This window comes from Chiloscyllium plagiosum, chromosome 28, assembly GCF_004010195.1.
Source record: "Chiloscyllium plagiosum isolate BGI_BamShark_2017 chromosome 28, ASM401019v2, whole genome shotgun sequence".
Taxonomy (NCBI): domain Eukaryota; kingdom Metazoa; phylum Chordata; class Chondrichthyes; order Orectolobiformes; family Hemiscylliidae; genus Chiloscyllium; species Chiloscyllium plagiosum.
In genome coordinates this window covers 4,306,881-4,330,276 of record NC_057737.1, presented here as the reverse complement: position 1 = coordinate 4,330,276, position 23,396 = coordinate 4,306,881, and the positions used below count along the sequence as shown (strand labels likewise).

Here is a 23,396-nt window from a genome sequence, read left to right as displayed (position 1 = left end):
ACCATTAACAGGCACAAGGACTCAATGGACAGATGATGGCCTAGTGGTATTGTCACTGGACTGTTAGTCCAGAGACCCTGGGAATATTCTGGGAACTCATTCCAAAGCTGCAAATGGCAGGTGGTGGAATTTGAGTTCATTAAAAATCTGGAGTTAAGAGTCTAACAATGACCACAAATCCATTGTTAATTTTTTGGGGAAAACTGACCTGGTTCACTAAGTTAAAAATCACATAATGCCAGATTATAGTCCAACAGGTTTATCTAGAAGCACTAGCTTTCGGAGCGCTGCTCCTTCATCAGGTGGTTGTGGAGAACCACCAAATGAAGGAGCGACGCTCCGAAAGCTAGTGCTTCCAAATAAACCTGTTGGACTATAACCTGGCATTGTGTGATTTTTAACTTTGTACACCCCAGTCCAACATCGGCATCTCCAAAACCTGGGTCACTAATGGCATTTAGGGAGGGAAGCAGCCATCCTTACCTAGTCTGGCCTACATGTGACTGCAGGCCAGATTCCTTTGTCTAAAAGACACCAGTGAACCTCACAGGTTCTCAGACTATTCCATAGTTGGTGGACATCGTCATTGATATAGCTTTTGTTTATTTCAGATTCATTAAGTTAACTAAAAGCACATTTTTCCATATATAGAGAGAGAGAGAGAGAGAGAGAGAGAGTCATGCATTAATGTTGAATATGCACACATGTTTATACATAAATGCACAAAGCTAAAATGCATTGGCAAATACATGCAGAGATGTACATATACATACATATGCAGATTATAGCTATGATGTGGATGCATATACACACTAATATATAAATGTATTTGTATGAACATAAATGTCCAGAAATATACATGTATACACAATTCACACAGTAATAAACGTACACCCATGCAAATATTCAGTTGCAACTGTATGTATATGTAAATTTCTACATAGATAAGTAATGACTTCAGGACAACAGTGATGTGGTTGACTCTTATCTATTGTATGAGTAATAAATGTTGGCCTAGCCAGTGATACCCTCCCTCTTCCTGTGTAAAAAAAAGTAATTCCCAGAATGCGTGTAATACATTTATACCGAGAAGGACAGCTTAATGCCAAAAAGCATATACCTAAATGCAGATGAATTCTCCCTGGTGTCCTAGTCACTATTTATCGGTCATTCACAAAAACACATTATCTGGTCATTATTACATTGCTGTTTGCAGGAACTCCAAGTAGTCCAGTTGGCTACTGCCTCTCATACATTAAACAAAACAATGCAAAAAAGTACTTAATTGGTTGTGAAGCACTTTTGGATGTGCAAGGTTGGTTTAGAAATGCCAGCCTTTTTCTTAAATCAATAAGCGTGCTTGCATACTCACAGGCTCCTGCATGTAATGGAATACCTAAACATTCAAAATGCAAAACTGTGTGTGTAATATGGATGCATACTATCTATACATAAGCACATTATGTTTTCATGTGCATATTTACAATAACAGGTTCATCTACATAGAAATAGCAGCATATGCATATATACGTCATTCTATTTTCATATATGCACAGATATGCATCCTTACTCAAGTGTATTTGCATATACATGTGCAGTTCTTATACACTTGTGCAGATACATAAAGCCTATACATACAAATGCATAAGGTAATTTAGTTTGTTATCAGGATGCGGATGTTGCCAACATGGCTAGAATGTATTGTCCCTCTCTATTCTCCTTTATTGAGTAGTTTGCTTTGCTATTTCAGAGGGGAATTAAGAGTCGACATTTGATTTGGCATCACACATGGGCTAGACTGGGCAAGAAAGCAAATTTCTTTGTCTAAAAGACACCAGTGAATCTCACAGGCTCTCAGACTATTCCATAGTTGGTGGACATCGTCATTGATATAGTTTTTGTTTATTTCAGATTCATTAAGTTAACTAAAAGCAAGTTTTTTTCCATATATATATATATATATATATATATATATACACACACAGTCATGCATTAATGTTGAATATGCACACATGTTTACACATAAATGCACAAAGATAAAATGCATTGGCAAATACATGCAGAGATGTACACATACATACATATGCAGATTATAGCTATGATGTGGATGCATATACACACTAATATATAAATGTATTTGTATGAACATAAATGTCCAGAAATATACATGTATACACAATTCACACAGTAATAAACGTACACCCATGCAAATATTCAGTCGCAACTGTATGTATATGTAAATTTCTACATAGATATATTCATTTCTACAGAGCCCTATGCATCCAAATACAAACAGAAATGCAACTAGATAAAAGTTCCTTATCACCTCAAACTTTAATAACTTGGATACATCCATGATAGAAATGAATTGCTAACTGAATCTAAAATGATCATGCATAAAGTTTTGTAGCAATAACATTTCTTGGTTACAAGTGTGAGCAATTTTGATACTTGTTTTAATCTGACTTTCCTAAGTTTCCCCTTTTCTTCTATGTTTGTCATTTTCAAGTACAGTCAGTTCTGCTATAATGCTCATTTCTTCAATGCGAATTGGCTATAACGTGATTGAAGAATTTAGATCATTATTTGTGGGGCACGAACTTTCATTACCTGCATTGGCTGTAACACAATTCCAGTTCCATTGGTTTAAATGGTGCTGCTATTACACAATTTTCTTATAACTCGGGATTACACAGGAATAAAACTATTGCGTTATATCAGAACAGACAGTCACGTAAGCATCTGAAATGAAATGGGGTAAAAGTTAACACAGTATTAAGCATAACATTGGCATTAAAATCATTACTGGTTTTGGATGAAAGTTGGCGTTCCTCAGTGCCATCTCTATAATATTCAGTTTATTTCCAAATCTGAGACTTGGGCTTCATTTGGTTTTCAATAAACAACCTGGAAGTAGTTTTCTCTGAAGTTTGATATTAAGATGAATTTATCTGATTACTTGATTGAAAAAAATGATAAGTGTTTTGGAATAAGAGATGTATTTAAAAATATTTGTTTCATTGACAATGTCATTTTAAATGAAAATAAAAAGTGTAACTTTTCTCAAACAATAGAGCTAAAACAACCATGATGTTCAACAAGTTGGTAACAAGGTCAACAAAAATAAAGAAAGCAGAGTCAGGGCTGAATTACTTTTCTTTTGAAATTAGAAACAATATACAATAACCTTCACCTCTTCTTCAAATAACAATAATTACTTCAGTGGCTGCCAGCAATGACTTTGTCATCAAGTCCATCACAAGTTATTTCTAGATCAGTGTCACAAATTACATCCTATGCGACTGAGACTAAAGTAAACATTTCCTCCTCAGCCTGTCTCCCCAGTGTTTGACACAGTTGACCACGTTACCTTCCTCCAATATCGTCCCATTCTCATTCAGCTTGTTGGGACTCCTGTCACCTAACTCTATTCTTATCTATCTGATGGTAACCAGAAAATCATTTGCAATGGCTTCACTTGTTGCTCCTGCACCATTACCTCTGATATCTTTCAAGGCTCTAAGGATCTATTCCAATCCAAGGGTGAGATCTCTGAATTTGGTGCTGTCAATTTCTCTTTAACTAATTTCAAAGACCCTCTCACTTCATATCCAAATATTAACTCAAAGGGAGTAAACAGAGTAAATTAATTTGGGGCCTCTCTAGTGGGAAACAATATGAATGAGATACCTTTATCCCAATCATTGAGGTAATCCTGACAATATGCTCTTAAGATGGTCTTCAGTCTGATGCCACCTTTCTAAAGCTCCCTGCAATTCAGTATGATACGCACCTGAATTAAAGTGCTATATGCCTAAGCTATCCATGACTTCCTTAAACAGCCTAGCAGTAAAATTAGATCTTGGTCTGATTGAATCTCTCTGAATAGCCCATACCGCATGATGAAAGCTACTAACTCCTCTACCACCCCTTTTGCCTTAATACTCCATAATGGAATTGCCTCCAGAAATCTGGTAGACACACACATTATGGTTAACAAGTATTGGTTCCCACTTCTAGTTTTCAGGAAGGGACCTACACAATCAATCATAACCTGCGTGAAACGTTCTTCGAATGTGGGAATTGGTAACAATGGTGCTGGTCTAAATACTGCCTGTGGTTTACCTAAAACTTGGTACGTATGACATGTACAACAAAAATTAGCCACATCCTTGAGCATTCCAGGCCAATAGAAATGCTTTTGTACCTTAGCCTGAGTCTTCCTTACACCTAAGTGACCTCCTACCGGTAATTTATCTGCTACCGGAACATTTCCTGTCTGTATGCTACCAGCAACACAATCTGGTGCACTTTTGCCCATTTCTCCTCTGCAGTAACCTGCCGTGGTCTCCATTTTCATCTTTGGATTCTATCTTTAAGATAATAATCTTCAGAAATATTCTCTAACTTCTTTTCTAAGTATGCATCAATATATATATTTCTTCTATTGTCTCGTCTTTCTGTTGTATGTCCATTAGCCTTTCAGGACTAAACACGTCTGCCTGACCCTCTGCCTGTTCAGGTTTTTCCTGCACCATTACATCAAACAGGGTGTCCGGTAACTGAACCTCAACTCCTTCATCTTTCTCTTTACTTTTCACTTTGTGCTTATGATAGTGGGATCTTGTTACTACACAGTGGAAAAGTTCCAGGGTATTTTTCTTTTAATTCTTCAGTTCCCTGGTCTTCGTTTGGCTTCTCCACAACAAGGAGTGTCACTCCCACCATGGATCCTGCCAAATTGTTCCCAAGAACAAATTGTATTCCTGGAACTGACACTCTGTCAATCACTCCCTCTCTTACTTCCCCAATCTTGAGTTGGCACTTCAACCTGATCTTACATAGGGGAAATGCTAAATTTATGTCCATCTATCCCACAAATTACCACTGTCTCGGGTAACATGTCTGAAAGAGTGCAAAAATGTTCATCTCTTACTATTAGAGACTGGTTAGATCCTGTATGTCTCAAAATTATAAATTCTTTCCCTTCTCCCCTTGTTCTTTCTGAGTAAACTTTACCTAGAGAGGTGAATGCTTTCCAGAGATCAGGCACTGACTCCATACCCAGCCCCTGCCTAGGCTATGCACCCTCCTGCAGCTCCTCGACTCTTCTTGGGTTTCCTTTACTACTTTCACTAATGCCACTGGCTTAGCCGCTTTTACCACATCTATTCCCACAGTGCCTTTAACGACTAGCACTGTGATTTTACGTGTCCCACTTTATGACAGTAGAAACACCTGAAGCCTTTCACCTCCTTTTCACCCTCTTGGGCTTCTTTTTTAACCTGTGGTAAACTATTACTCATGTGCTCTCTCCACTTTGTTTTGTATTGTAGGATCTCCCTTCTCCCAATTTCAATTTCTCACGGGATGAAATTCTTGCCAGAAGCTAAACTTTGCCTTATGCACCACTGTATATTCATCTGCCATCTTTGCTGCTCTTCTCACTTCCTGAACTTTCTGTTCATCCACATGAATTCTTATGATCTCTGGATGTGAGTTTTTAAACTCCTCCAGCAGAATAATCTCTCTTAGTGTCTCATAGGTTGTTTCTATTTTTACGTCTCGCACCCGTCTATCAAAATGACTATGTTTAATTCTTTCAAACTCAACGTAAGTCTGACCTGGTTCCTTCTTTATGTTTCTGAACTGCTGTCTATACAGTTCTGGTACCAATTCATAAGCACTCAAAATAGCCTGCTTGGCATCTTCATAATCTCTTGACCCCTCATCTGACAGCGCTGCAAATACCTCACTAGCTTTGCCTACCAGCTTAGTCTGAACTAGCATTACCCGCAGGTTCTCTGACCACTCCATCTGCCTAACCAATTTTTCAAATGAAATAAAGAAGGCTTCGACATCTTCCTCATCAAAATGTGGCAGTGTTTTAACATATTTGGATATATCACCACCTTCTCTCTTCATGTCTATCCTATTAACTTGATTTTCCTGACTGAATCACAGCTTCTGAAGTTCAAATGCTCTCCTTATCTCTTTCTTTTCTCGCTTTTTCTCTCTCCCATTCTTCTTTCTCTCTTTGGTCAGCTAAGAATCTTCTCTCCCTTTCTTTATCTTCTAACTCCATTTTTATCAATTGCAATTTATGGGTCACCAATATCCTGGGGAGGAAATTCACTAACGCTCTTCAGGGGGGTTTAAACTAATGTAGCAGGGGATGAGAACCTCAATTGTAGTTCTAGTGTAGACAAAATTGAGGGTAGTGAGGACAGGGAAATGTTTACAAGGTCACAAGAGGGCACTGGCAATCAGGATGTTGGTTATTTCAATGTCAGGAGCATCCAGAATAAGGTGGGTAAACTTGCAGCATGGGTTGGTACCTAGAATTCCGATGTTGTGGCCATTTCAGACACATGGCTAGAGGGGGGACAGGAATGGTTGTTGCAGATTCCAGGACTTAGATGTTTCAGCAAGACCAGAGATGATGGTAAAATAGGTGGGGTATGGCATTGTTAATCAAAGGTGGTATTACAGCAACTGAGGTAATGTTTGAGGATTCATCCACTGAGGTAGTTTGGGCTGAGGTTAGAAACAGGAAAGGAGAGGTCACCCTGTTGGTAGTTTTCTATAGGCCTCTGAATTGTTCCAAGGATGTAGAGGAAAGGATAGCAAAGATGATTCTTGATAGGAGCGAGAGTGAAAGGGTAGTTGTTATGGGGGGACTTTAACTTCCACAATATTGACTGGGAATACTATAGTTCAAGTAGTTTAGATGGGTCAGTTTTTATTCAATGTGTGCAGGAGGGTTTTCTGACACAGCATGTAGACAGGCCAACAAGGGGCAATGCCATATTGGATTTGGTACTCTGGAATGAACGTGGCCAGGTGTTAGATTTGGAGATAGGTGATAGTGACCATAATTTGGTTATGTTTACAATAACAATAGGCAGGGATAGGTATATTACTCAGGGAAAGGGGTATAACTGGGGGAAAAGCAATTATGATGCGATTGGGAAGACCTAGGATGCGTAGGATGGGAAAGGAAACTGCAGGGGATGACCACTCTTGAAATGTGGAGCTTATTCAAGGAACAGCTACTGTGGGTCCTTGATAAGTATATACCTATTAGGCATGGAGGTAGTTGTCGAGAGAGGGAGCCCTGATTTACTAAAGCAGTTGAAGCTCTTGTCAAGAGGAAGAGGAAGGCTTATGTGAAGATGAGGCATGCAGGCTCAGTTAGGGGGCTTGAGAGTTATGAGTTAGCCAGGAAAGATCTAAAAATAGGGCAAAGAAGAGCCAGGACGGGATATGAAAAGTTGTTGACTGTTAGGATCAAGGAAAACCCTAAGGCCATCTATTGGTATATCAGGAATAAAAGAATGACAAGAGTAAGATTAGGACCAATCAAAGATAGTAGTAGAAAGTTGTGTATGGAATCTAAGGACATAGGGGAAGTGCTTAATGAATACTTTTCATCAGTACTCACATTGGAAAAGGGCAATGTTAGTGAGAATAAGGAGATATAGGCTACTAGATTAGTTGGGATTGAGGTTGACAAAGAGGAGGTTTTAACAATTTTGGAAGATCTGAAAATAGATAAGACCCAGGGGCCAGATGGGATTTATCCTCGGATTCACTGGGAAACCACAGAGGAGATTGCAGAGCCTTTGGCTTCAATCTTTATGTCATCATTGTTGACAGGAGTAGTGCCAGAAAACTGGAGGATAGCAAATGTTGTTCCCTTATTTAGGAAGGTGAGTCGGGACAACCCTGGTAATTATAGGCCAGTGAGCCTTACTTCAGTTGTGGGTAAGGTGTTGGAAAAGATTATAAAATATAGGATTTATAATCATCTGGAAAGGAATAATTTGATTAGGGATAGCTAACATGGTTTTGTGAAGGGTAGGTCGTGTCTCACTAACCTTATTCAGCTCTTTGAGAAGGTGACAAAACCGGTGGATGAAGGTAAGGCAGTTGATGTGGTGTATATGGACTTTAGTAAGGCGTTTGATAGGGTTCCACATGGTAGGCTATTGCACAAAATACGGAGTTTTGTGATTGAAGGCAATTTAGCTGTTTGGATCAGAAATTGGTTAGCTGTAAGAAAACAGAGGGTGGTGGTTGATGGGAGCTCAGTTACCAGTGGTTTGCCACAGGATCTGTTTTTAGGCCTCTACTGTTTGTCAGTTTTATAAATGATCTGGAGGTGGGAGTAGACAGATGGGTTAGTAAATCTGCAGATGACGCTAAGGTAGGCAGAATTATGGAGCGTGCCGGAGGACATTGTGGGTTACTGAGGGACATAGATAAGATGCAGAGCTGGGCTGAGAAGTGGTAAATGGAGTTTCATATGGAAAAAGTGAGATAGTTCACCTTCAAAGAAGTAACAGGAATGCAGAGTACCGGGCTAAGGGTAAACTTCTTGGTAGTGTAGATGAACAGAGAGCTCTTGGTGTCCAGTGCATAAATCTCTGGAAGTTGCCACCCAGGTTGATAGGGTGTTGGCGTTTATTGGTAGTGGGATTGAGTTTCAGAGCCACGAGGTCATGCTACAGCTGTACAAGACACTGGTAAGGCCACACCTGGAGTATTGCATGTCATTCTGGTCACTGCATTATAGGAAGGATGCGGAAGTTTTGACAAGGATTCAGAAGAGATTTACTAGGATGTTGCCTGGTATGGAACAAAGGTGTTACTAGGAAAGGCTGAGGGAACTGACACTATTTTTGTTGGAGAGAAGGTTGAGAGGTAAGTTAATTAAGATGTATAAGATAATCAGAGGGTTAGATAGGGTGGAAAATGAGAGCCTTTTTCCTTGGATGGTGAAGGCTAACATGAGGGGACATAGCTTTAAGATGAGGGGTGATAGATTTAGGACAGATATTAGGGGTAGTTTCTTTACTCAGAGAGTAGTAGGGGCATTTAAATGGGCATTGGCCATACATATGGATAATAATGAAACAGCATAGTTTAGATAGACATCAGATTAATTTTGCAGGTCGGTGCTACATCAAGAGCCGTAGGACCTGTACTACACTATAATGTTCTATGTTTAAGATTTTCTAACTCTACTACACTTGTCTGTTTCTCTGACACACCTAAATGCTTAACTAACTCCCTTTCAATTTCATATTCAAACCCCAGAACCTGTTTAGCTATCTTAAGAGCCATTTATCTCACTTTTAACTTAACCAAACACAAGTAACTGAAATTAAATAAATTATCTCACCCAAGTTTTATTTAAAGATCTAGGACATGAATCAGCAAGTGTTTAAATCTGCTGGGATCTTTCACACCTCAAATCTGTACAGATCTCAGACTGAATCTGTCTAACCCTGTCCAAATCATGGACCTGAGCCCCTAAACTGTTACAACACGGCGGTGAACCCTTCTGCTAATTAAACCAATCACCCAGAAAAGCGCACCTCACCTCGTATTCTGTTAAAGTATGAGTGACAGAGAACTCCCAAATTCCAGTAAAGAAAAAATATCAATTTATTTATTATTTACAATTCTAAGCCTCCTTTCTCTTAAATGTTTGTTATCTACCTCCCACTCTATAACAATATACTGCTCTGAAAAAAACCCATATTAAAATTACTTCAACTTAATTTCAAAACCACGCAGTGGCTGTCATCATCAGTGTCTGTTTTCTGCTGGCTGTAGATCTCCCTGGGTCATCTTCGGTCATTTGCTGCAAAGTATTTCATATGAAAAAGGTACATCTGATTGTTGCTCAGGCAATGGCAGTTGGTCTCACTCCATCTAATTGTCAAAATGTCTGCTTCTTTATACCTCTAGCATCGGATCATCTCATTGGTTTAATGTTGGCAAAACAATACATTCATTATCAATTGTTTTTTAGTATCCTGGGTCATAATTTAAACTGATTGGTTCAATTCAAATTGTTGTAAAAATAACAACCAAATCTTAGGTATTTGTTTCACAGCCAAATGTTATATATTTTCAATTTTCCAGTACACGCTGAGACTGCTAGGCAGTCACATGACAGGTGCCTGCAAACTCTCAGTGCAAAACAGCTTTTACTCTCTCTTAAAGGTACAGTACACACCTTCACCTTCATAACAGTCCCATTCCCCAATTACTCCTGTCATTTCTCATCATTGCCTCAGTATTCCTGGCCATAACCCTTCCTACTTATCTCTTCTAGCCTCCTACCTCTCTGGGATATCTATCTTCCTCTAATTCTAGCCTCTTGTGCACTCCCAATTATAAACAGTCGAGACTTGGCAGCCAACCTTCACTTGCTTTGGCTCAAAGCACTGGAATTCTACATCTCTCCAAATCTCAGTCTCATTTTCTTCCTTTCAAACCTTCATTGACCAAGTGTTTGGTCATCTGGTCAAATGACCCTTGATATGGCTTAGTGTCATATTTTATTTCGTACTATTTCTGTAAAGAACTTTGAGGTGTTTTATTATGTGAAAGATACTACATGAATATAAGTTGTCATTGCTATAGTTATATTTGCAAATGAAAGTGCAACTAGACAACAATCAGAGGACACTTTCATGATCTACATCACATTTACTCATGGCAACTACAAAACTACTCCCTCAGCCTGTGTGTGAACCAGCATTTTCTGATCGAAATATCTATTACAGGAAAAAAGATATATTTAGCCAGGAAGATTTGTAGTGTTTAGCATTCACCTGCATGAAAATTACTTGTATGACACTCACCTGCATCAATTTTTTTCAAAAATATACTTATTCATAAAACTTGCAAAAATACATTGCAAAATATTTTGAATTGAATGTTGCAGGATTTGCAATAAAATTTGACTTATCTCCATGCAGCATGTTCCACTGAGAAATGCTCAAATCCAATTTCAATTTTCATGGCCTAATTCTGAGCTATGATTACTCCAATGACTCTTCTATTCACTCCCTTCCACATGAGCTGTTAAGGTTGCTGGTTAAATCACACTAACTGAAGATTTCTGTTGTGAAATTAGTGAACGTCTGCATCTGTGAATAACATAAATATAAAATGAAAAACAATGCACAAAATATCTTATCCATAAGAGTTGGATATGAGGAGGGATAGGTTGATATGCAATTCATTTCAGCAACACAAACACAAATACTAAACATGTTCAGCCTGGGTATTTGCACACACTTTACTGTCATTCATTTAATTTATCATTTCTTGTACTTTTCCACAAAAAGTGCTGTACCCAAGGTCTAAAACCAGGTTAACAAATTTCAAAAATGTCAATTGCTTGCCAACTAAAAATGTTATGATGATAAATAAGTAAATAAGCCATCACTGAAAATATTGTCATCTTACATTCATTAAGATAATTTGCAGAAATACCAGTTTCAGAGGAAAACCAACATTTATTCTGTTTGAGAAGAATATACTCATTTATTTTCGATCAGGCTTGCAGCATGATCACTTGTTTGAGGACATTTGATGTTCAAAATCATGAGAGGTTTGGCAGAATATTTTCCTGTTGGCAAATGGATTGAAAAGCAGAGGGCACTGATTTAACATAAATTGCAAAATGAGCAAAGGCAACATGAGGAAATGCATTTTTGTAGGATGTGGAATGCACTGCCTGAGGGTGTTCTGGAGGGAGATTCAATCATTGCTTTCAAAAGGGAATTGGATAAGCATATGAATAGAAAAGAATTTCTGTCTTCTGGGAAAGGGTGGGATGTGGGACTAGCTGAGTTGTTCTTACACTGAGTCAGCATTGACACATGTTAATATGTTATCCCCCAACATCACGATCTCCTACTGTGCACAATAATCTTTCAGGTAGCACCTTGTCAAACACTTCTGCAATTCCAAGTAATTGAACCCATAACTTGAACATACCGGTGTTGGACTGAGGTGGACAAAGTTAAAAATCACACAACATCGGCTTATGGTCCAACAGGTTTATTTAGAAGCACTAGCTTTCGGAGCGTTGCTCCTTCATCAGGAGGTTGTGGAGGTTAAGATCATGCTCACAGAATTTATAGCCAAAGGAGTCCACAAAGAAAATCCACTTGAATTCAGGACATAAGGAAGTGAAACAGGCACCTTCTCAAGGACTAAGCTGGTATCCAAAATGTCTTTTTCAGGGTTTCAATTTATAAATTTGTCACTTAAAGCAAATATGCTGCTACGGATATTGTAACTGACTTGTCCCATTGAAGTGTTACACTGTAGATATCACAGAATCTCATTATTCCCTTATATTAGTAAAACCTGTAAACACTATTTTGGTGTTTTGAAAGAATTGCTTTGAAATACCAAGAGCACGCTGACTGTAACAGTCAACAGATCTTCTTAACAATGAATGATAATAATATTGCCAAAACAGTTTCCGAGTTCTATATTGCTTAAAGTGCCTGAAACACGTGTGATGAAAATGTTTCATTTTCCTTGTCCAATTACATTCCCCTAGAGAGAAGTTTTACTTTCTACATTATTAGGATCTGTGTTTTTGATGTGCTTCTTGCTGGTCCTGCCAGTTATCAATTAGATGGTCAACTAAACTTGAGCATTAACAGTAAATATTTCAATGCTTCATAGAATTTTAAACAAAGGAGGGCTTGCATTTTCATAGAACTTTTTATGACCACTGAACATCTCAAATTGATTTAGATCTAATGTAGACATTTGAAATGAATTCATTGTTGTAATGTAGGAAAGGCTGAAACCATTTTTTTTAAACTACCACAAACAGCAATACAATAATGATCAATTTGGCTGACTTCAGTGAATGTGATTTTGGGGTGATTTGCAGGAATGAACAAAAGTCAAACAAAAGTTCTGCTTGTTTAAGAACTGAACTTTCTGTTGACTGAGGATAATTCCAGCCAAATTCTATTCTTCAGAATAAAACTAAAATGTCAATGCATATGTATAATGATTGGTTTCCACATAAACACAAAATCTTTTCCTATGTCACTTTCCTATCTTCCATCTCGCAAACTCCCTCACCCCATTCCTGAACTATACATACATGTGGGCAGCATATGGCACAAAAATCAGTTGCTGTAATTACAGTCAGCTTCTTTGTGATTGTAAACAACTGGGTTGCCAGGGTTTGTGGTAGGAATCTCACTTCATCAACCATTTCATGTATCTCCATGTGTGCTGCCATAAGGCCTTGTACTTAATCAAAAATCCATTCTTCTATTCTACTGTTAACTCCAGTTTGTGCTTTATAAAGAGCAGACAAAATCGGTTTCATCTCTTTTCAGTTCATTGTCTCCCTGTTCCAATCCTTGCAATTTCTTTCAGCCCTACGATTCCCAAATGGAGCCAACACTTCAAACACTGGATTCAAGCACCACTCATTTTAATCTTTTCATCTATGGTCGCTATGCCTTTCATTCCCTGCTCTACAATTCCTTCAGCCTCAGGATCACATGTCCCAATGTCTCCTGATATAGGTCATTTTCAAATACTGTTTATTAATATTCCTGGGAAATCTCCTAGAGACATTCTATTATATTAAAGGTGCTTTATAAATGTAAGTCTTCAAAACTTTTCACTGGCAGATTGGCAATTAACATTGATATCAGTGACCCTGTGATAGGTAGGATTTCTGCTCCTGACCACACATTGACTTTTCAGCTGTAAGCTGCATTGTGATGGAGTTGAATTCATCTGTAATGCCCATCTTAGAGCAATAGCCTGCTGACATTCAATATCCATGTACTGGGGCATTATTCTCTTCTCCAAGTACAAAACGATTACCAGGACCAAAGCTACAGCCCAGGAATGGGTGGAAATTATAAAATATTCAGCATGAATGGATTTAACTGTTTCCACTCAAGTTCTATCCTTCATCCAGCATCACTTAAATAAATTATCTAAATCATCACTTCATTGCTGGTTGTAGGTCCTTATTCTGGTCAGTGCCTTGTGTTCTACATTACAACTGTGGATTTATCAAAATATTCTTACAGGTGCTATATGAATGCAATTTATTTGCATCTAAGGCGGGGGGGGGGGCACTTAATCACAAAAGGCTCCAACTCATACTGGTATCAATGAAGAAAACTTTATTTGGTTGTTTAAAAAGCCCAATGAATTCATTAATGTTCTTTGGGGAAGGGGAACAGCAGGCTTTTTCCCATTGACCTGTATGTGACTTTAATCCCACATTAATCTTAGAAGCTTAGTGCCTGATTTTAACTCTGGAAGTGAATGGGTTTTGAATGAGTTAAAATATTGCCCACATATTCATTGAAGAAAGCCTCACAGTCCACCATATCCCTTTGAAAGAGCAATCCTGTAGCAGCACTACCCGCTTCTGTCCCCATAGTCCTGTAAAATGTTGCCCATCTTGTACTTAAATCTAGGTAGTTCTCTGAAGAGACCCAGCTAGACAATTCAGCTCCACTGGGAATGGGCAATAAATGTCAACCTTTCCATCAACATCCACATCCTGGGAATGTACTTTTTTTTAACAAAAGCTTAGCAGCCAGACACTGGGGAAACACGAGAGGGAATGAGATATGATAAAAGTGAAACATAATGTTACAAAGGGGAAGCACTAGACTGGAAAAGAAACACTGAACAAACATGCACTGAGCATTATAGGACAATAAATTGGATTTACTGTATTTTATCACCACTTTGCCCAGACAGTCTCTTTCTGCTATTACGGGAGAAGGTGCCAGCAAATACCTTTCTTTATCTCATACCACTTCAAGCGTGAACTACTGTCATTGGGTTGTTTTCAAAGCACCTCCTAGCTTCAGTTTCATATTGACTTGCCTAATAGCATTGCACTCTAACTCACTGTTAGATGCCTTGCTGTTCTCTCTGCTCTAGACTGATAGCTAGCATTTTGGAGACCACTTTACAAATTCTGCTTTCTTCTCAGCAATTTCCTCTGATGCTGGTTTCTTGCAAATACCTCCTTTTCACTGGAAGCAATGCCTCAGCTTCGCATCTAACAACAGAAACATTTCCTTCAACTTCTGATTAAAACCAAAGTAAGACTGAATTTACACAGATCCAAAGAATTCTGAAGGTATTGGGCAGGTAAATTAGATGATTTAAAAGGCATATGGGACACGCACCTAGCCGAGACATATCAAAATGAGGAGGTTATGGCAGAACTATTCAAAATGCAATTTCAGCCACAGCCAAGCACTGCCCTGGTTAACACATTATAAGAGAGACTTGATTGCACTCAGAAGGGTACTGTCAGAACTGGAGAATTTTAAACAAACACAGAGAATGCTGGAGAAACTCAACAGGTCTGGCAGCATCTGTGGAGAAAGAAACAGAATTAATGTTTTGAGTCCAATATGACTCTTCTTCAGCGTTAGAGAACTTTAGCTGTGGGGGAAAAAATGGATAGGCTTGGATTGTTTTCTTTTGAACAGATCAAGCTTAAGGGAGACATAACTGAAGTATGCAAAATTGTGAGGGATCCAAGACAATGGGTAGGAAAAACCTAATTCCCTTACAAAATTGGTTAATAAATCAAGGAGGCAGAGATATATAAAGCAATCAACAGGAATGAGTGAATTGAGGAGAACTATTTTCATCCAGAGAGTGGGATTGGCCTAGTTACACTGTCTCAAAAGGTTTTACAGGCAGAAATCCATATCACATTGAAAAGTAACTTGGATATGCATTCAAAGTATTATAGCACTCAGGGCTATAAATTGAAAACTGGAGAGTCAAATAAGGCCAGATAACTGTTTTAGAGCCAGCACGAACATGACGGGCCAAATGGCTTGCCGTAAATTTTCTATGTTTTTTGTGTTAAAAAATCCCAACTAAAAAAATGATTGTATCCCTTTAATAACTGCACCTTATGAGCAGTTTAATATTAATACGGCCTTTAAACAGAGTATGGAATCTCCTTCAGATATTTGATGAATGCTGAAGAGACAACAACTATTGCTTATTTGCAACCATGATCTAAAATACACAGGATTTAAAACCTGATTGCAAAGCTACTCACAACTTTCCAGCTTGGGGGCAGGGAGGTCCCAGGAATAGGAGGGCATGGTGGTGTGAAAACACTATAGTCAGTCATCCAATTTCCCTGTCTCCACATGTCCATATCTCCCCTGAAAATGATCTTACCAGTTTCAAAACCTAATCTATGCTTGAGGGAACTGAGGAAAAGTAATGGGATCACTTTGAATGGGAACAGGCAAAGTCTCAAGTGAACTCACAGAGCACAAAGAATCCTTCCACAGTGAGAAAATCCCTTCACTAAATCATGGTTAGACCATCTTCTCAGGTGAAGCTGTAGTTTGAATGGAGCTCTTGATTTTGTTTTTTTTTCCAAGTGGCATGGTACATTTTTTTAGAAGCCATACCAAAGTATGAACATATACGCACTTACATTCTGTTTTTATATAGAGAAGGAGAGGGAAGGATTCAAAGAAGATTAATGAGAAGGGGGAGTGGGACCACAGTTATTTGAGAAGCTACAGAAGCCAGGATCCAAAGTACAGATAAGGTTAAGGGGAGATTCGAATATCATATATACAATACATAAAATAAATGTTATAAGTTGCATCAATAAATAAGGATTAGTGGCTGCATTGATCTCAAAATTACTGTGAAGGAGGGATAATCTCCAATGTAGTGTGAATGGATGAAGGTGACCTCCAGATTAGTTTGCATAATGAGAGGGGTTCGGGAGTTGGAACCTCCCGACTATTATAAGTGAGTGATTGAGGGTCATCTCCTGATTCATGTGATTGGTGAGGGAAAGGTTGACCTATGCATGAGTAGGAGTGTTAACAAGGTGGTAATACTTCTGTAGGGCTTGCTACATGGACAGTGACATTTCGATTTCTCCCCATCACAAAAATTAACCCAGGGTTTGGTTCCTTCTATTTTGGAGCAACCTTCATGGAGAGGAAGCAAGACATTTACAAGGATATAAGGGATGAAAAGTTCTTTTTTTTTGGGAAGGAAGGGACAGAATATAAATGTTAACACTATTAGTCTAAGTGTGTAAATACTTCAGCTATTGATTTCATGCCAGTGGTTGTTAATATACTGCTGTTTCCAAGAGGCTGAGAGTTCAGTACTTAATGTTATTTATTCTATAAGAGGTAAACTGTCATACACCAACACTAATCCTTGGTGACATGGCGTCACTGTGGCTATAAACCTTTGGTTGCTGTCCCCACTTGGGACACATGTCTGGGAACATGGCCCAGTGTCACAGCGACAAGGATAACTTGCAGGAAAGATAAAATCTCATTAGTCACCAGACACTATATGGCAACAATTTCAATTTTCTAGGTTTTTTTTTAACTCACATCCAGCATATTTTGTTCATTTACAATAGACCAGGATTAGCTTTATGCGATTTCTATACCTATTCGTCCAAAGCTGCTAATTAAATTAAGTTGTAGGTGTTGATGAATCCACGTGCTACCTCACATCAAGCAATTGTCTGGTTAACCCAAGAGCCGATTCAAAACCTTTTTAGATAGAATAGAATCAGAAAGCACAGGCAGTTGTGCCCTTGGTAGCTTATTGTAAAGACTATGAAGTTAATCCCACTCCCTCACTTCCCTATAACATTACAATTTATTTCCTTTCAAGTAAATATCCAATTCCTTTTTGCTAACTACAATTAAATCGGCTTCCTTTTCAGGTAGTTCAGTTTTTGAAGTGACGGACTGTAATAGTTTTGCTGTTTAGCTGTAAGCACGTTACTATTGTATTTAATATTTTGAACATGGTTCTGCAAAATAGCTATCATCATTTTAATGCAATTATGTAATACTATTTGTAAGAGCATCCAACTTTAATTTTCATTTGATAAATTTCATTCTCCAGAATCTATCATGATTTTACTGCTGAAACATATTGCATGTAAAAGAATATACTATAATATTTCCAAATATTTGGAAAAGGAATCAGTGTAGCACACAAGCTAGGTGGTATGACATAATATTATAGAGAGTAAGACTCTACTCTGTAAAACTGGGGTGACAGTCACCATGTATTTGCATGATCCTGATAATGAACAGTTAGTTGTAGTAATCTGTTTAACTAGAATTAATACAGTTTGCATTTTACTGATCAACTTTTCATAAATGTTGGATATTAAATCCCAACAGGTTTACACAGTTTGAGATATCTGCAGTGTGCACCTTTAATGCACAAAAACTAAGGCATTTAGCAATCACACTATTGAGTCAATATAAAATATGGATGTTTTATTTTTATTTGGGGTCATCATAATCTGGTTGATAACCCACCTCTATGAAACGTAAATTCACAATCTGTTCATTTTTCCTTTTTGATAAATGTCTTTGGATAATAATGGATACTTCAGATTAGAAAATACTGACTCTCAGTCATCCCTTTCGGCCTTCACATGGATTGAAATTTAATTGAGATGTTAGTAATGCTAACCTTACCATACAGATTTCTCTTCTCTCACTGAATCCTAGAATTCCCAATAAACTGCTGAACTAAAACAACTTGCATATTTTGCCTTTAAGGTGTCAGATCCATTATTCCGGAAACTCTCAAGCATTTCTTTCTTGGCAAGAGTGAATAATGACTCATGCTATACAACTGGTATATAGGAGATTGCTTTTTGCAGGCTTGCAGACGCATTTGTCGGTAAACAGACAGTGCTTAATGATATTACACTTCACAAATACAAATAGCTTCCCAACATATTCAATTATAACATCGACAGAGATCCATTGTATAAGAAACACATTGAATTAATATAGCATCTTTCACGTCCTGAAAACATCCCAAAGCATTTCATAATTAATTACTTTTGAAGTGTAGTCACTGCTATAATGGAGGAAACTCAGCAGTAAATTTATACACAGCAAGGTCATACAAACAGAATTAAATGAATGACTGGTAGCCATTTGTTTTGCAAGTATTGCTTGAAGAATAAATATACTGAAATTAATCATTCTATATAATGTGAGGAAAAATCATACTTGTTCAAAATCTGATGATATAGCATATTCTACATATTGGCATTTGCTTTTCAGTCTGTCAGCTAGGGATTTTGTCATTTTGTTTTCAGTTCTGAAGTTTTGTTGAAATGACATAAGCTTGACTTCCTTTTGTGAAAACCACAATTGAAGGCAAGGAAAACAGGCCACCAACTTTGGGTAATTAAACATTCCTCGTCGAGTCATGCTGTGGGTATGTTGAAAGGATGAATAATTTAAGCTGCTGTGAAAGGCAAGATTAAGAACATTTAGGTCTGTATGATTTTGGGCAAGATGTCTGATCTTAAGATAGTTGTTTCATTCTCATTTATCCAACAACAACTACTCAGATTTCAGAACAAAAAAAACATAAAGAAGCCATGAAACAGATAACAAACAGATCTGTTTTCTGTACTGTCCATTGGGTGGGGGTGATTAATATTATCAAGTTCCACAGATATTTTCATGAATAAATAGTGAGATGGACAGTGAACGCATTGAAACTGACTTGCTGACCATTCATAACTATGGAGCTATGTTTACTTGAGTAACAACTTACAGATAGAGTGAAAGAAATGGAACGTTTGTATGTTTTAGTCAATGGACTATAACAAATGATTAAGTTTCTCATTGAGAATGAGTGAGATTTGACAGTCTTGTGTTTCTTCCAATTGTCAGAAGACACAATTCAAAGATTCAACATATTGTACCTATTGATGCTAAGTTCCAGTCAATCAGCTAGAGGTTTTCTTCCATTTTGTTTCAGAGCCAGTAACATAGCATGTGAGAATAAAATGGAAACTACAAGATGTCTTTATGTAACACCTTTAATGTCGTAAAATGTTACCATGGTATTTCACAGGAGCATTATCTAACAAATATTGAGCCATTTGAGGAGATAATAGAGCAGATGACCAAAAGCAACAGGTTTTAAGGAACATCTTAAAACAGAGGAGACAACAGTTCAGATTTAGTAGGCAAATACCAGAACCTAGAGCCTTGAAACCTGAAGAAAAAACTGCCAGTAGTGAAGTGATTAAATTATGGGAGGTCAAAATTTAAGGAGTGCAGAGATATTAAAGAATTATAGAGCTGTTGGAGATTATAGAGATAGGGAGGACACAAGGTCATGGAAGAATTTAGAAATGAGGGTGAGAATTTTAAAATAGTGATGGTGACCACTGGATGCTAATGTAGGTCAGTGAGCACAGGGTGGTAAGTGAAAGAGATTTGGTATGTGTCAGGACTTGGGCAGCAGAGTTTTGAATGAGCTGATATTTATATCGTGATAAAGTTGAGGGATGGATTTCTACTTCAAAACATTGCTATAGGAGGTTCATTAATGGCAGTGACAGGTAGCATGTTGTATAAGGTAAAGGTTCTGAAAGGGTTAATGTTGAAGACTGCGCTAAGCTCCACACTATATGATGTGGTCATAAGGACTTATTTGCCGAAAGGTAGAACAGATCTGAATCTCTAAGGACACAGATCTTTAGGCTCCTTCATAGTTTTTGTAACAATGTCAATCCTACGAATGTAACTTGTACTCGATTGCTATCATGCAATAAATTAGATCTTTCATAAGGCAAAAGTCTCTTCTCATTAGACAACTTAGTAGGTTTTCTTTTACTACATCAGATAAATGAGACTTTGTAGATCCCAACCTAAAAGGAAATTTGTGGCGGCAAATTGACTTTACAGTGACCAAGACCTAATTAGTTCATACAACATGGTGCTAGTGGTGTTTGTCTGAAGACTAGACCATTACAGCTTTGTGACAGCAGTGGGATTAATATTCAATTTAACTGTACAAAATTAATTACAGTGACCAAGAGGCATTTCCAGTTACAGCTTTTAGAACAACTTAGACAGGCAGCCTGCAGCAGACAAACTTGTGATAAGATTCAACAGGGGATAATCTATCGACAATGCTAAAGGCACTTCAGACTTGCTAAGAGAAGAAAGAAGTAACTGAAAGCTCGAAGCTACAAGGTATACTAGTCACACCAGTCAGGTACTGATGAACCGAAGAATGCAGTCTTGGTTAGATATTGAACTACAGGGCAACAGAGGTTTTATGGGTGAAGGTGAAATCCCTCCAGTAAAGGGGAAAACTTAAAACAAAACACAGTGCAGTTACAGCTTAAGGTAAAAATAAGCAAGCAATATGTACAGTTGCAGTAGGGGAAATCAAGAGCTATAGAAATCATTTAAACTGACGTTGTAGCACTGGGAACATTAGAAAGCCAGAATTAAAGTGATAATGGATAAAATTAGGAGCCTAAACAGACAAATCTTGTACTAAATACACAGCAAGTCTCAAGTAGCATGACTGAGTATATGAGCCCATTGGGTTCAACAATAAAGCAATCACAGGAGGTGAATGTGAGTATCCAGCCCTTTCAACAGGTATCGCATCTCTACATGTCACCACAGATTGGCCAGAAGATCGAGAGTAATGATTTGCTGCACAGATTAATGAATAAACTGCACACAGTTCCATGGAAGCCACTACTCAGGAGAGATTACCAATGTCTGCAGATTTAAGTCATGGTTAAGAATAAATTACCTGACTCAGTGATTCGGGATACTGCTGGGAAGAAAATGGCTGATGCAACAGAGCAGCCATCTTCCATGGAGGATATTCATGAGATTTGAGGTTTTTCCCAGTTGATATTATAGGGCAATTACCTGATTCTGTATGAATGGGTTCCTCAAGAAAAGATATCAAAGATAAAAGGTCCTCAGGTGTAAAGAGACATTACAAACCCATAGAAGGTCAAGAACAGAATCAAGGTAGACTGTCCTTAAGCAAGATCTACTAAGCTTCCAAGTCTAAAGAGAATGCATTCTGGAAGAACAAATAAATGTCTAGACCTCCTAAATTTGTAAAGCCTAGGGGCAGATGTGATAATGGTAGAAGTCATTATGCACATGAATGCATAAATTATTCATTATTGGAAAAAAGCTTGGTGTGAGTTACTGTATAAAATGAAAATTATGAAAGGGTTAATGCAGTTGACTGCATTAATGTCCACATCATCTGATGATGTTGTAAGGTTTTAGTGGGGAAAGACAGAACAGCCTGGTTCTCAAAGGAGACAGACCCACTATCTATGTCTCCTCAGACGCTTAGTAACAATGTCTATCATGCCAATGTAAATTGTATCTGATTGCTATCATGCAACAAACGAGATTTGTTTAAGACGAGAGCCTCTTCTCATCAGACAACCTGGTGGTTTTCTTCCACCACACTTGACAAAACAGACCCTGTAATCCCAAGTTAACAGGAGGAGGATGACAGTAAATTGACTTTATGGTGATTAAGGGTTGTGCTAGCTCACACAACATGACGCTAAGTGTTGGTGATCAGAAGATTTGCTGCACCATTACAATTTAGGTCCTGTGTAGACTTTCACGCAGTGAGATTGTGGTACATAGCAGAAGCTGCAATCAAGTCCTAGATTATCCAGGAGCAACTTCACCAGAAACTCAGTCATACGCAGTTTAAAAATGCCTATGATGCATTTCCACATCTGGAACATCCCTGATATATTCCTCCCTTGTCATGCACTATGGGACAGGTTCCATACATTTTCAGCTTGTTTGGGTTCAGAGTGCAAAGAAAATTCAGGAAGGGTGGGTCACATTGTCCAATCTAATTAGTTTAAACTTATCTGCCGACTACTAAATCAGTATTTAAATTTCTCCCTGCTCTATAGTGACCCATTCTGTGATATAAAAAAGATGTTTTTCATTTCAGAATCGGAGCATCACTGAAACTTCTGCTGCAACATAGAGAAATGCAATTACCATTTTTTACATCGCAAGATTCCACGAACAACAATGAGAATAATGACCATTCGTCTTTCCTGGCTGAAAAGTGATTGTCAACGAAAATACTTGGAAAACGTTTGCTCTCCCTCTTCACAAATGACAGTATTTTAGTATGGGAACTGATGTTGGGGTCTCAATCTCCCTCACTGGCACCTCTGAGCACCAGTTAAGAGACTTGAGTGCACAATGTCGGGTGACACTTCTGTCCAGTATTTGGGGGAGTGCTGCACGCTCGGAGGAGCAGTTTCCTACTGAGTCTCTGTAGTCCGTGCATGGTCCACGTGAGAGGACAGTTCCGCGTATCCGAACACGGCATTTCCAACTGCGTAGCTCTAAGCCAAAGCTAATCTTTTTCAACATTAATTGCCCCCGTCCTCCTTCATCAGAGCACCAACTCTCATTATTAATAAATTAAAAACGGACTCTTGTGGCTTAATTGGAGTTTGTTTGGAGAAGGAATCAATAACCATTTCCAGCTCATTGATCTGTGATTGATGGTGATTGGTTTGAGTTCTCGCCAGCCGATAATGGGAGGTAACAATGACCAGGAGACGGACTGAGGTTGGGAGCTGAAAGCGCCTCCAATTAGGAAACCGCACTCTCCAGGGACACAGGCTTTGCTATTGTCCTCGGCTGTGCTGAAGCCGAGAGGCCGGCAGCCAGGCGTCAGGC

At 38.2% G+C, this 23,396-nt stretch overlaps 1 long non-coding RNA gene across 1 annotated transcript in view; it reads left to right on the top strand.

The window, feature by feature from the left end:
* The window catches only part of LOC122563892, a 36,594-nt gene extending 13,430 nt beyond the window's left edge, over positions 1-23,164 (top strand). Inside the window, exon 3 of the long non-coding RNA XR_006315767.1 lies at positions 22,651-23,164. This is a non-coding gene — a long non-coding RNA (uncharacterized LOC122563892). The remainder of the gene's footprint in view (positions 1-22,650) is intronic.
* Positions 23,165-23,396: the final 232 nt, after the last annotated feature.